Raw genomic sequence first — 7,898 nt, 5'->3', positions numbered from 1 at the left:
AGCTGAATGATGTCACCATCAAAAACAAATATCCGCTGCCAAGGATTGATGACTTGTTTGATTAGCTCAGTGGGGCCAAGGTATTCTCCAAGGTTGATTTGCGGAAAGGATATCATCAGCTCAAGATAAAAAAGGAAGATATTCCTAAGCCCCATTCACCACTCGATATGGTCTTTATGAATATACAGTTATGTCTTTTGGTCTCACCAACGCCCCTGCCTTCTTCATGCATATGATGAACAAAGTATTCATGGACTTCCTCAATAAGTTCGTGGTAGTCTTCATCGATGACTTACTTATTTACTCAAGAAGTGAAGAAGATCACAAAGAACATCTCCGAGCAGTGCTACAACGACTCCGCGACCATCAGCTATACGCCAAATTCAGTAAGTGTGAGTTTTGGCTCAAGCAAGTTGGATTTCTTGGACATGTGCTATCTGCCGAAGGTATAGCCGTGGACCCGAGCAAAGTAAAGGATGTGCTCGATTGGTTGCCACCCACAACTGTATCACAGATCCGGAGTTTTTTTGGATTAGCCGGTTACTACCGTCGTTTCATTGAAGGGTTTTCCAAGATCTCTAAACCCATGACGGAGCTACTCAAAAAGGATAAGAAGTTTGAATGGACTGAGGACTGTGAGAAAAGTTTCAATGAGCTAAAGATACGGCTGACGACTGCACCTGTGTTGCCTCTTCCTGATATCTACCGTAGTTTTGATGTGTACTGTGACGCCACCAGACAAGGACTTGGATGCGTACTTATGCAAGACCGCAAGGTAGTAGCCTATGCATTGCGACAACTATGACCCCACGAAGGAAATTATCCTACTCATGATTTGGAATTGGCCGCGGTGGTTCATGCTCTAAAAATTTGGAGACACTATCTCATCGGGAAGAGGTGCCAAATTTTTACCGATCACAAAGTCTCAAGTATATATTTACTCAGCCAGATTTAAATCTTCGTCAATGAAGATGGCTTCAGTTAGTCAAGGATTATGATCTTGGAATAAATTACCACCCGGGTAAGGCTAACGTGGTTGCTGATGCACTCAGTCGAAAGCCTGTCAGCCTAAATGTCATATTGAAATCCTTGCCTCCTGAACTTCAAGAGGCGATTGCTCAGCTCAACCTGGTCATAGTTGATGCCAGCCTTGCTAATATTTTGGAAGTTGCCCCCACACTTGAGGAAGAGATCCGCAAGGCCCAGCCAGCTGACACCGTCCTGCAGAAACGTGCCAAGAATATGGTAGCAGGACAGACTTTAGATTTCTTGAAGGATCAATTTGGTACCCTCCGCTTCCGTGGAAGGATTTGTGTGCCCAATCAAGTGGATTTAATGCAGAAGATCCTGTCAGAAGCACACGAATCTTCGTATTCCATTCACCCTGGAGGTACGAAAATGTATGAAGACCTTCGACAAATATTTTGGTGGGATGGAATGAAGAAAGACATTGCCTATTTTGTGGCCTGTTGCGACATATGCAATAAGGTGAAGGCGGAGCATCAGAAGCCAGGCAGACTTCTCCAACCGTTGCCAGTTTCACAATGGAAATGGGATGATGTTTGCATGGATTTCATCATAGGACTACCTAAGACTCAGTGAGGCAGTGATGCAATCTGGGTCTTAGTGGACACCTTAACCAAGGTTGCTCACTTTATCCCGATCAGAACCACATATCGAGTGGATCAACTTGCACAGCTGTATGTATCCAGAATAGTCAGTCTACATGCAGTACCCCGAACCATCACTTCTGACCGAGGTTCACTTTTTACCTCTGCTTTTTGGTCACGTCTCCATCAACCCTTGGGGACAGCACTGAAATATAGTACCGCTTATCTTCCCCAGACTGATGGACAGACAGAATGGGTAAACCAAATACTCGAAGATATGTTGCGAGCATGTGCTTTGGCCCAAGGACCTAAATGGGAAGACTGCCTGCCGTATGCGTTGTTCTCTTACAACAATAGCTTCCAGACCAGTCTAAAGATGTCACCATATGAGGCTTTGTATGGCCGTAAGTGCCGCACTCCTTTAAATTGGTCTCAAACTGGAGATAGCCGTATCTTCGGAACAGATCTCATGATGGAAGCTGAGAAAAAAGTTAAGGAAATTAGAGACAGATTTCAATTGGCCAAATCTCGACAGAAGAGTTATTATGATGCAAAGCACCGACAGGTCAGTTTTGAACCCGGAGAACACGTATACCTCCGAGTCACTCCTATGAAAGGAATCAAGAGATTCCAGACTCGTGGAAAGTTGGCACCCAGATTTATTGGTCCATTTCCAGTTATGTCACGGGTGGGTACTGTTGCATATCAGTTGGAACTACCCCCTGAATTGTCGGACGTGCACAACGTGTTTCATGTTTCACAGTTGAGGCGATGCATATCGCCACCTGAGAAAAAGACTACTATGACTGAAATAGAGTTGGCAAAGGACTTAACATATGAAGAGAGACCGGTTAAAATTTTGGATGAGATGGAAAGGGTCACTCGTAGTAAAGTAAGAAAGTTCTACAAGATTCACTGGGACCATCACACAAAGTCAGAATCAACGTGGGAACGGGAAGGATTTCTAAAGGCACATTACCCAGAATCGTTTTCCCAAGCAACCGAATCTCGAGGACGAGATTCATTCTATGTGGGGGAGGTTTGTGACAGCCTGGTTTTTGCCCTCTTTTCTTTGCCTGATTTTTCAGTTGGTTTGAATTTGAAATTTGGAGTTTTGAATCTTTTCATATGGACTTAAACACTTGGTTACCCCTTGGCTTTCACCTAAGTGTCCCATTTCCCTCTCTGACCATCATTCCCACTCTGGTTCACCTCAAAATAATATTTGGAATATTGTTCTCAAATGAAAAATATTCATTTCCCTCTCTTAAACCCTAGCTAGCTCAATGTGCTCCAAAGCAACCCCAATTTTTCTTGCCCACAAAAATCTGAGAAAAATCACAAATATTCTTTGAACCCTAGGGCACCTTCCTGAGCAAAAATATTTCACCACTTTTTGGAATACTTTTGCTACAGAAAATATTTTCTATTCTGGACAGACATGGTTGTTTCTACAGCAACTACCATTTTACTTGCTCCATTGTGGCTGATTTTTCTTGTGCATCATCACCTTAGTAGATAATTGCTAACCTCCAAAGCCCAGCCCCCAACTCCCAGCCGTTTGACCACAGTAAGCTCTCAAAGTTACTGATCAGAAACTTACTTGGTAGTTGAAATCTATCCTACTGCGTCTGGGTCCAAACCAAAGCGTGGTAATCTTCAAAACTACCACGAACAACAATCCAGACATGAAATTTGGACTTAGATTAGCCTGAGGCAAAGTTTACGCAGTGAACACGCGTGTACGCGATGCCAACCTGCGTGTCGACGCGCTCTGCGTCACGCCCGAGCTTCTGTTGCTCGCGTGCTCGCTGCCCCGACTGCCTAAGCTTGCCAAACTTCGCCACAATCTTCGTCCAAGCCCTCTTAACTCCCTCCTGGCGCTCGCCGACGCCGGAGCTCGCCGCAGCGAGCACGTGCGCGGTCCGGCCAATGTAACAGTGCGGTGCGCACTGTGCTCGTCGTCACCCTAGTGCCCCTGTGCTCGTCCCCATTCGCCCATAGTTCCCGTGTGAGCTGCGTCGCCTTCTCCCACTCTCACTGAAGGCGTTCGTCGCCGGGCGCTGTGTCCAGGTGTCCACCGGCGGAGCCTAATCCCCCCTCGACGCTCGGCTATAAATCGAGCCCTCCCCAGCCTCCTCGAGCATCACCCACTCGTACCACACACACTCCACGATCTTGTAGAAGCCGTAGCCCGGCCGGGCAGGCCGCGGGTCGCCGTCCCCGAGCTCGAGCTCGCCGGTGATCCCCTTGGGACGTCTCCGTAGCTCCATCCCCTCCCAGGTCTGCGCAACCCTTCCAGGGCCTCCGCCGCTCTTCGGTGGTGCTGTCCCGCCCGGTTGGAGCCCCTGGAGTCGCCTCTGTTCGCCGTCGTCTTCGTCTCCGGCGACCTCTGCTCTCTGCCTCCGCTAGAGAGGTTGATTCCGATGTCGTCCGACCACCCCTAGTTACTCTACGGGTACGGGCAGGTGTGCCTCCATCTCCTCTCTCGATCCCTCCCTCTCGTTTTGGCCAAGAAGCCCTCGTCGCCGGCGTGTGCTCCGGCAAAGCCACGCCGTCCTCTGTTTCCTTCTCCCTCTCCCCCTCACCTGACTAGCGGGGCCCGCTAGTCAGCCACTCAGTACACGCGCGAAGCGGTACGAGTGGTGGCGCCCCGAGGCTTTACGCCTTCGTCGTCACCCCCCCAGTCTGTTTTTAATTAAATTCAAATTTCATATTTTTCCAGAGAGCTTCAAACAGCCAAAACTCTTTAACCATAAGTCCAAATGAATTGATTCTTTTTGCATTGTGTTCTTTGTAAAGAAATCTACAGCTCACCTAAAATGGGATTTTTCCCTGCTATCTAGATTTTCTGTTGAATTTCAGAAGGGTTCTTGATGTTTTCTTTTTGTGTTTTTAAATATTTTCAGAGGGTGAGGCTTGTCTTGAGGATCACCAGGAGGCTTGTGAACCTCATCTGCGCTAAGGCAAGCCACAGAAACATTTTCATGGTGCCATTACAATATTTGTGATTTTCCTACTTGAATGAATGATTAAATCCATGCATTTAAATCACTATTATGTTATTTATATTCTGGTAGTTGCTTGTTTAAGTTAATATGCTTGATTTACAGAAAGTTTAAAGCTAACTAAGTTGGTAAAGAAACTAGAATTAATTTTGTTATGATAGAGTAATATAGTTATGGATATAAGTAATTATGTGGAGTTATTTTTCTTCCATGAGAAAAATGATAAATTGCTAGATAAGATTCTGTTAAAAATAAGGTATAATCCTAACAAGAGTAGTGTCATGAGTTGTTGATGTTTATGCTTAGTGTGGATATAGTTGACTCTGTCATTTCCATTGATATGTGATGTATATGTTCGTGTTGCATTTCATGGCATACTATGACACCGGTTATTTGCACTTTAAGTTGAACCTGATAATAACTCAACTTGAATATATTGTTGACCGGGTCATGGTGCCACTGAATCGAGTTTTTCTCAGTGCAACCACATTTGCTATTATGGGAAGGCCTTTATTCGGTCCATTGTCATGCCTTTGGTCGGTGCCTCCAACGAGGGAAGGTTATGTGCGTGCGGTACCTTGGCCCGGTAAGCAGACATAACCTTGTGTGCCCGTTGTTGAGATTTTGGTACCGTGTCCCCATGTGGGACAGTTTATGTTTTGGCCACGACGGTGGTCGTTGTGTCTTTGGTAGACACGGGGCCACCCAGGACTAGACCAGTGGGGAGTCAGTCGGAGTGGCCGGGAGAGTGTCATGGCAATGGAGGGGTTTAGTCGGAATGCCGTTGGTCCACCCGAATGGGAGTGCGAGGCCATGGGTTCCGTGGTGTGGGTACAGTGCGCTACCGCTGTAGAGTGTATTAATCTATCTATAGCCGAGTCCAAGGTTACGGACACGCTCGAAAGTAGGTCACACCATGGGTCAACATTTAATAAATATTGCACACTAAGTTATGAACTTTGCACTGTAATGATTGCGGGAAGGTCATCTTGTTGTTTGAGACCAAGTGTTGGTCGTGGTTGTGATCGCCGGAAGGATCACCGTTTGAGACCAAATATTGGTCGTGGTTGTGATTGCCGGAAAGATCATGAGATATCCCTAGTTAAGAACTTGAGGTTGGTACGTTTGTGATCCAAGAGCGATCACCGTTGGTAAGTCAGTCCATGAGATTTTTCTCACCTGAGCATGATCACAGCATGTTGGCTATATTGTTGCATTAATAATAATTGGTTAATTATCCTGATATTGTTTGTCATTATGTTTATGTTTGTTGAGAGCGTGCAAGTATATTCAATGTACCGACCTGGCGTGTCATGCCAGATTTCAGGAAAGTCTCGTTGGAAAGGAGTGCTGTCCGAGTCTAGATCGTGTCCACATCGGTGTCCCTGTGCTATGGAGTTCCGCTACGACATTGTTCCGCTGCCGCATAGTTGTTATGATCGAGGCCCTTTATGTTCACTAAATGTACATATTGTTCAGCCGCACCGTGCGTGCCGCTTGGCCTCGCTACCTGTTGTAATATAAACTTTGATCCGCTAGCATCAATAAAGCGGTCGTTTTCGGTACCAAGATGTTGTGTGTTGCCAGAAGACATGGTCTCTGGGCTGGCAATGCATTGTAAACCGGTTGCTCTGAGCCGGGGTGCCACTGTTTTACTACTTCATGTGTAATTAAGTACGTTGCCAAAAGTGGTTAGTTTTACTAGTTTGATGTTAGTTTCTTATGGCTCTTGCAAAACTTTATTTATTGATTGCTAACATTCAAGTTTGCAGGATCCAACTGAAACTCCGTTGGCACAACAGGTATGTTTTCAGAAACTTCCTTGTTTACCTGGTTTGCTGCTGTAACTTGTTGCTGTAATCATCTTACCAACTTCAAGTTTTCAGGATCCAATTGGAAGTCCAATTGCATAGCAGGTACATTTTCAAAAATATATTTGTGTAATAGGTTTGCTGCTGTAACTTGTTGATCTAATCAAGTTACTGACTACTCAACTTTTCAGGATCCAAGAGAAACTCCAATGCCACAACAGGTTCCTTTTGCAAAACTTGTTTGTTTAACTACTTTGCTGCTGCAACCGGTTGCTCTAATCACGTTACTGGCTACTCAACTTTTCAGGATCCAAGAGAAACTCTAATGCCACAACAGGTACCTTTTGCAAAACTTGTTTGTTTAACTGCTTTGCTGCTGCAACAACCTATTACAATGATGTTAATAACTACTTTTTAGCATCCAATTGAAACTCTTTAATTCCTTGTTTGTTTAACTGGTTTGCAGTTATAACTCCCAGTTGAGATGTTCTGCTAACTTCAACTTTTTGGAATCCAATCGGAACTTTAATGGCAAAACATGTTAGCCCAAGATCAAAGAGCGAGGTCCCCATGGACATTGTATCATCCCACAGCAGTGGCACCGACCCAATCGTGCATCATGAATTGCCAACTGCTGATGCTCTAGAAGCTAAACTAGTGGTAGAAAGAGATTCTGCTTCTGCACTTAGAGATGAAGTTGACATGTTGAGGAAGCAAACAGCACAATCACAAGCAGTACTCAAGACAACCATTAAATATTTGGTGGATTTCAAAACGAAGCAAGCTGAGACTGACCGCATTGTTAAGGTCCTGAAGGAAAAAAAGGAAATTAAATTCCCACTTGGTAAATCATAGGTGAAATGTTTCTTTCATCCTTGAATAACCTTTGTGTTGTTTGTTCATGTAATCAATCAAACCATTTTCTTTAGAGATCATGTAATAATTGTTTTTTTTTTGGTTTGTAATTTTATTTGAGCACAAGTCTGTATTAATTGATAAAACTCGAAGATATTTCATTTTGATTGTTGTGTCAGACCTACAAATATGCCAATCGGGCTGAATGTGCATTCAGCAATAATAGTAGTATAGATGGACCATAAGTGGCACGCATCGGAAAGGGCCAAGATGATGTACTAGCTTCGCTAAAAAAAGGATGTTGTTCTAGCAAAAAAAAGTACAGCGGACTCGCTTATGTATGTTAGTTGATATTATTGATCCATATACTCTATAAGTGTTTATATGTCTGTTAGTTATGTACATTCTTGGTTGATTGACTCGGTATTTGAATCTTGATACATCGCTTGTGTACATATCTAAATGGGAGTACACATTATGATGCGTGTGACATTTGAGTTGGACATAAAGTGTTCCAAATATTCGAATTCACCTTAAACTGGATTCTAGCTTCTGAATTTGAGTATCGGCATTTGTAAATCATATTCATATATGACAGTGGAATACATCTTTGT

Source organism: Triticum aestivum, chromosome 2D, assembly GCF_018294505.1.
Source record: "Triticum aestivum cultivar Chinese Spring chromosome 2D, IWGSC CS RefSeq v2.1, whole genome shotgun sequence".
NCBI classification, from domain to species: Eukaryota; Viridiplantae; Streptophyta; class Magnoliopsida; order Poales; family Poaceae; genus Triticum; species Triticum aestivum.
The sequence above is the reverse complement of the archived record's forward strand: the minus strand, read 5'-3'. Positions refer to the sequence as shown.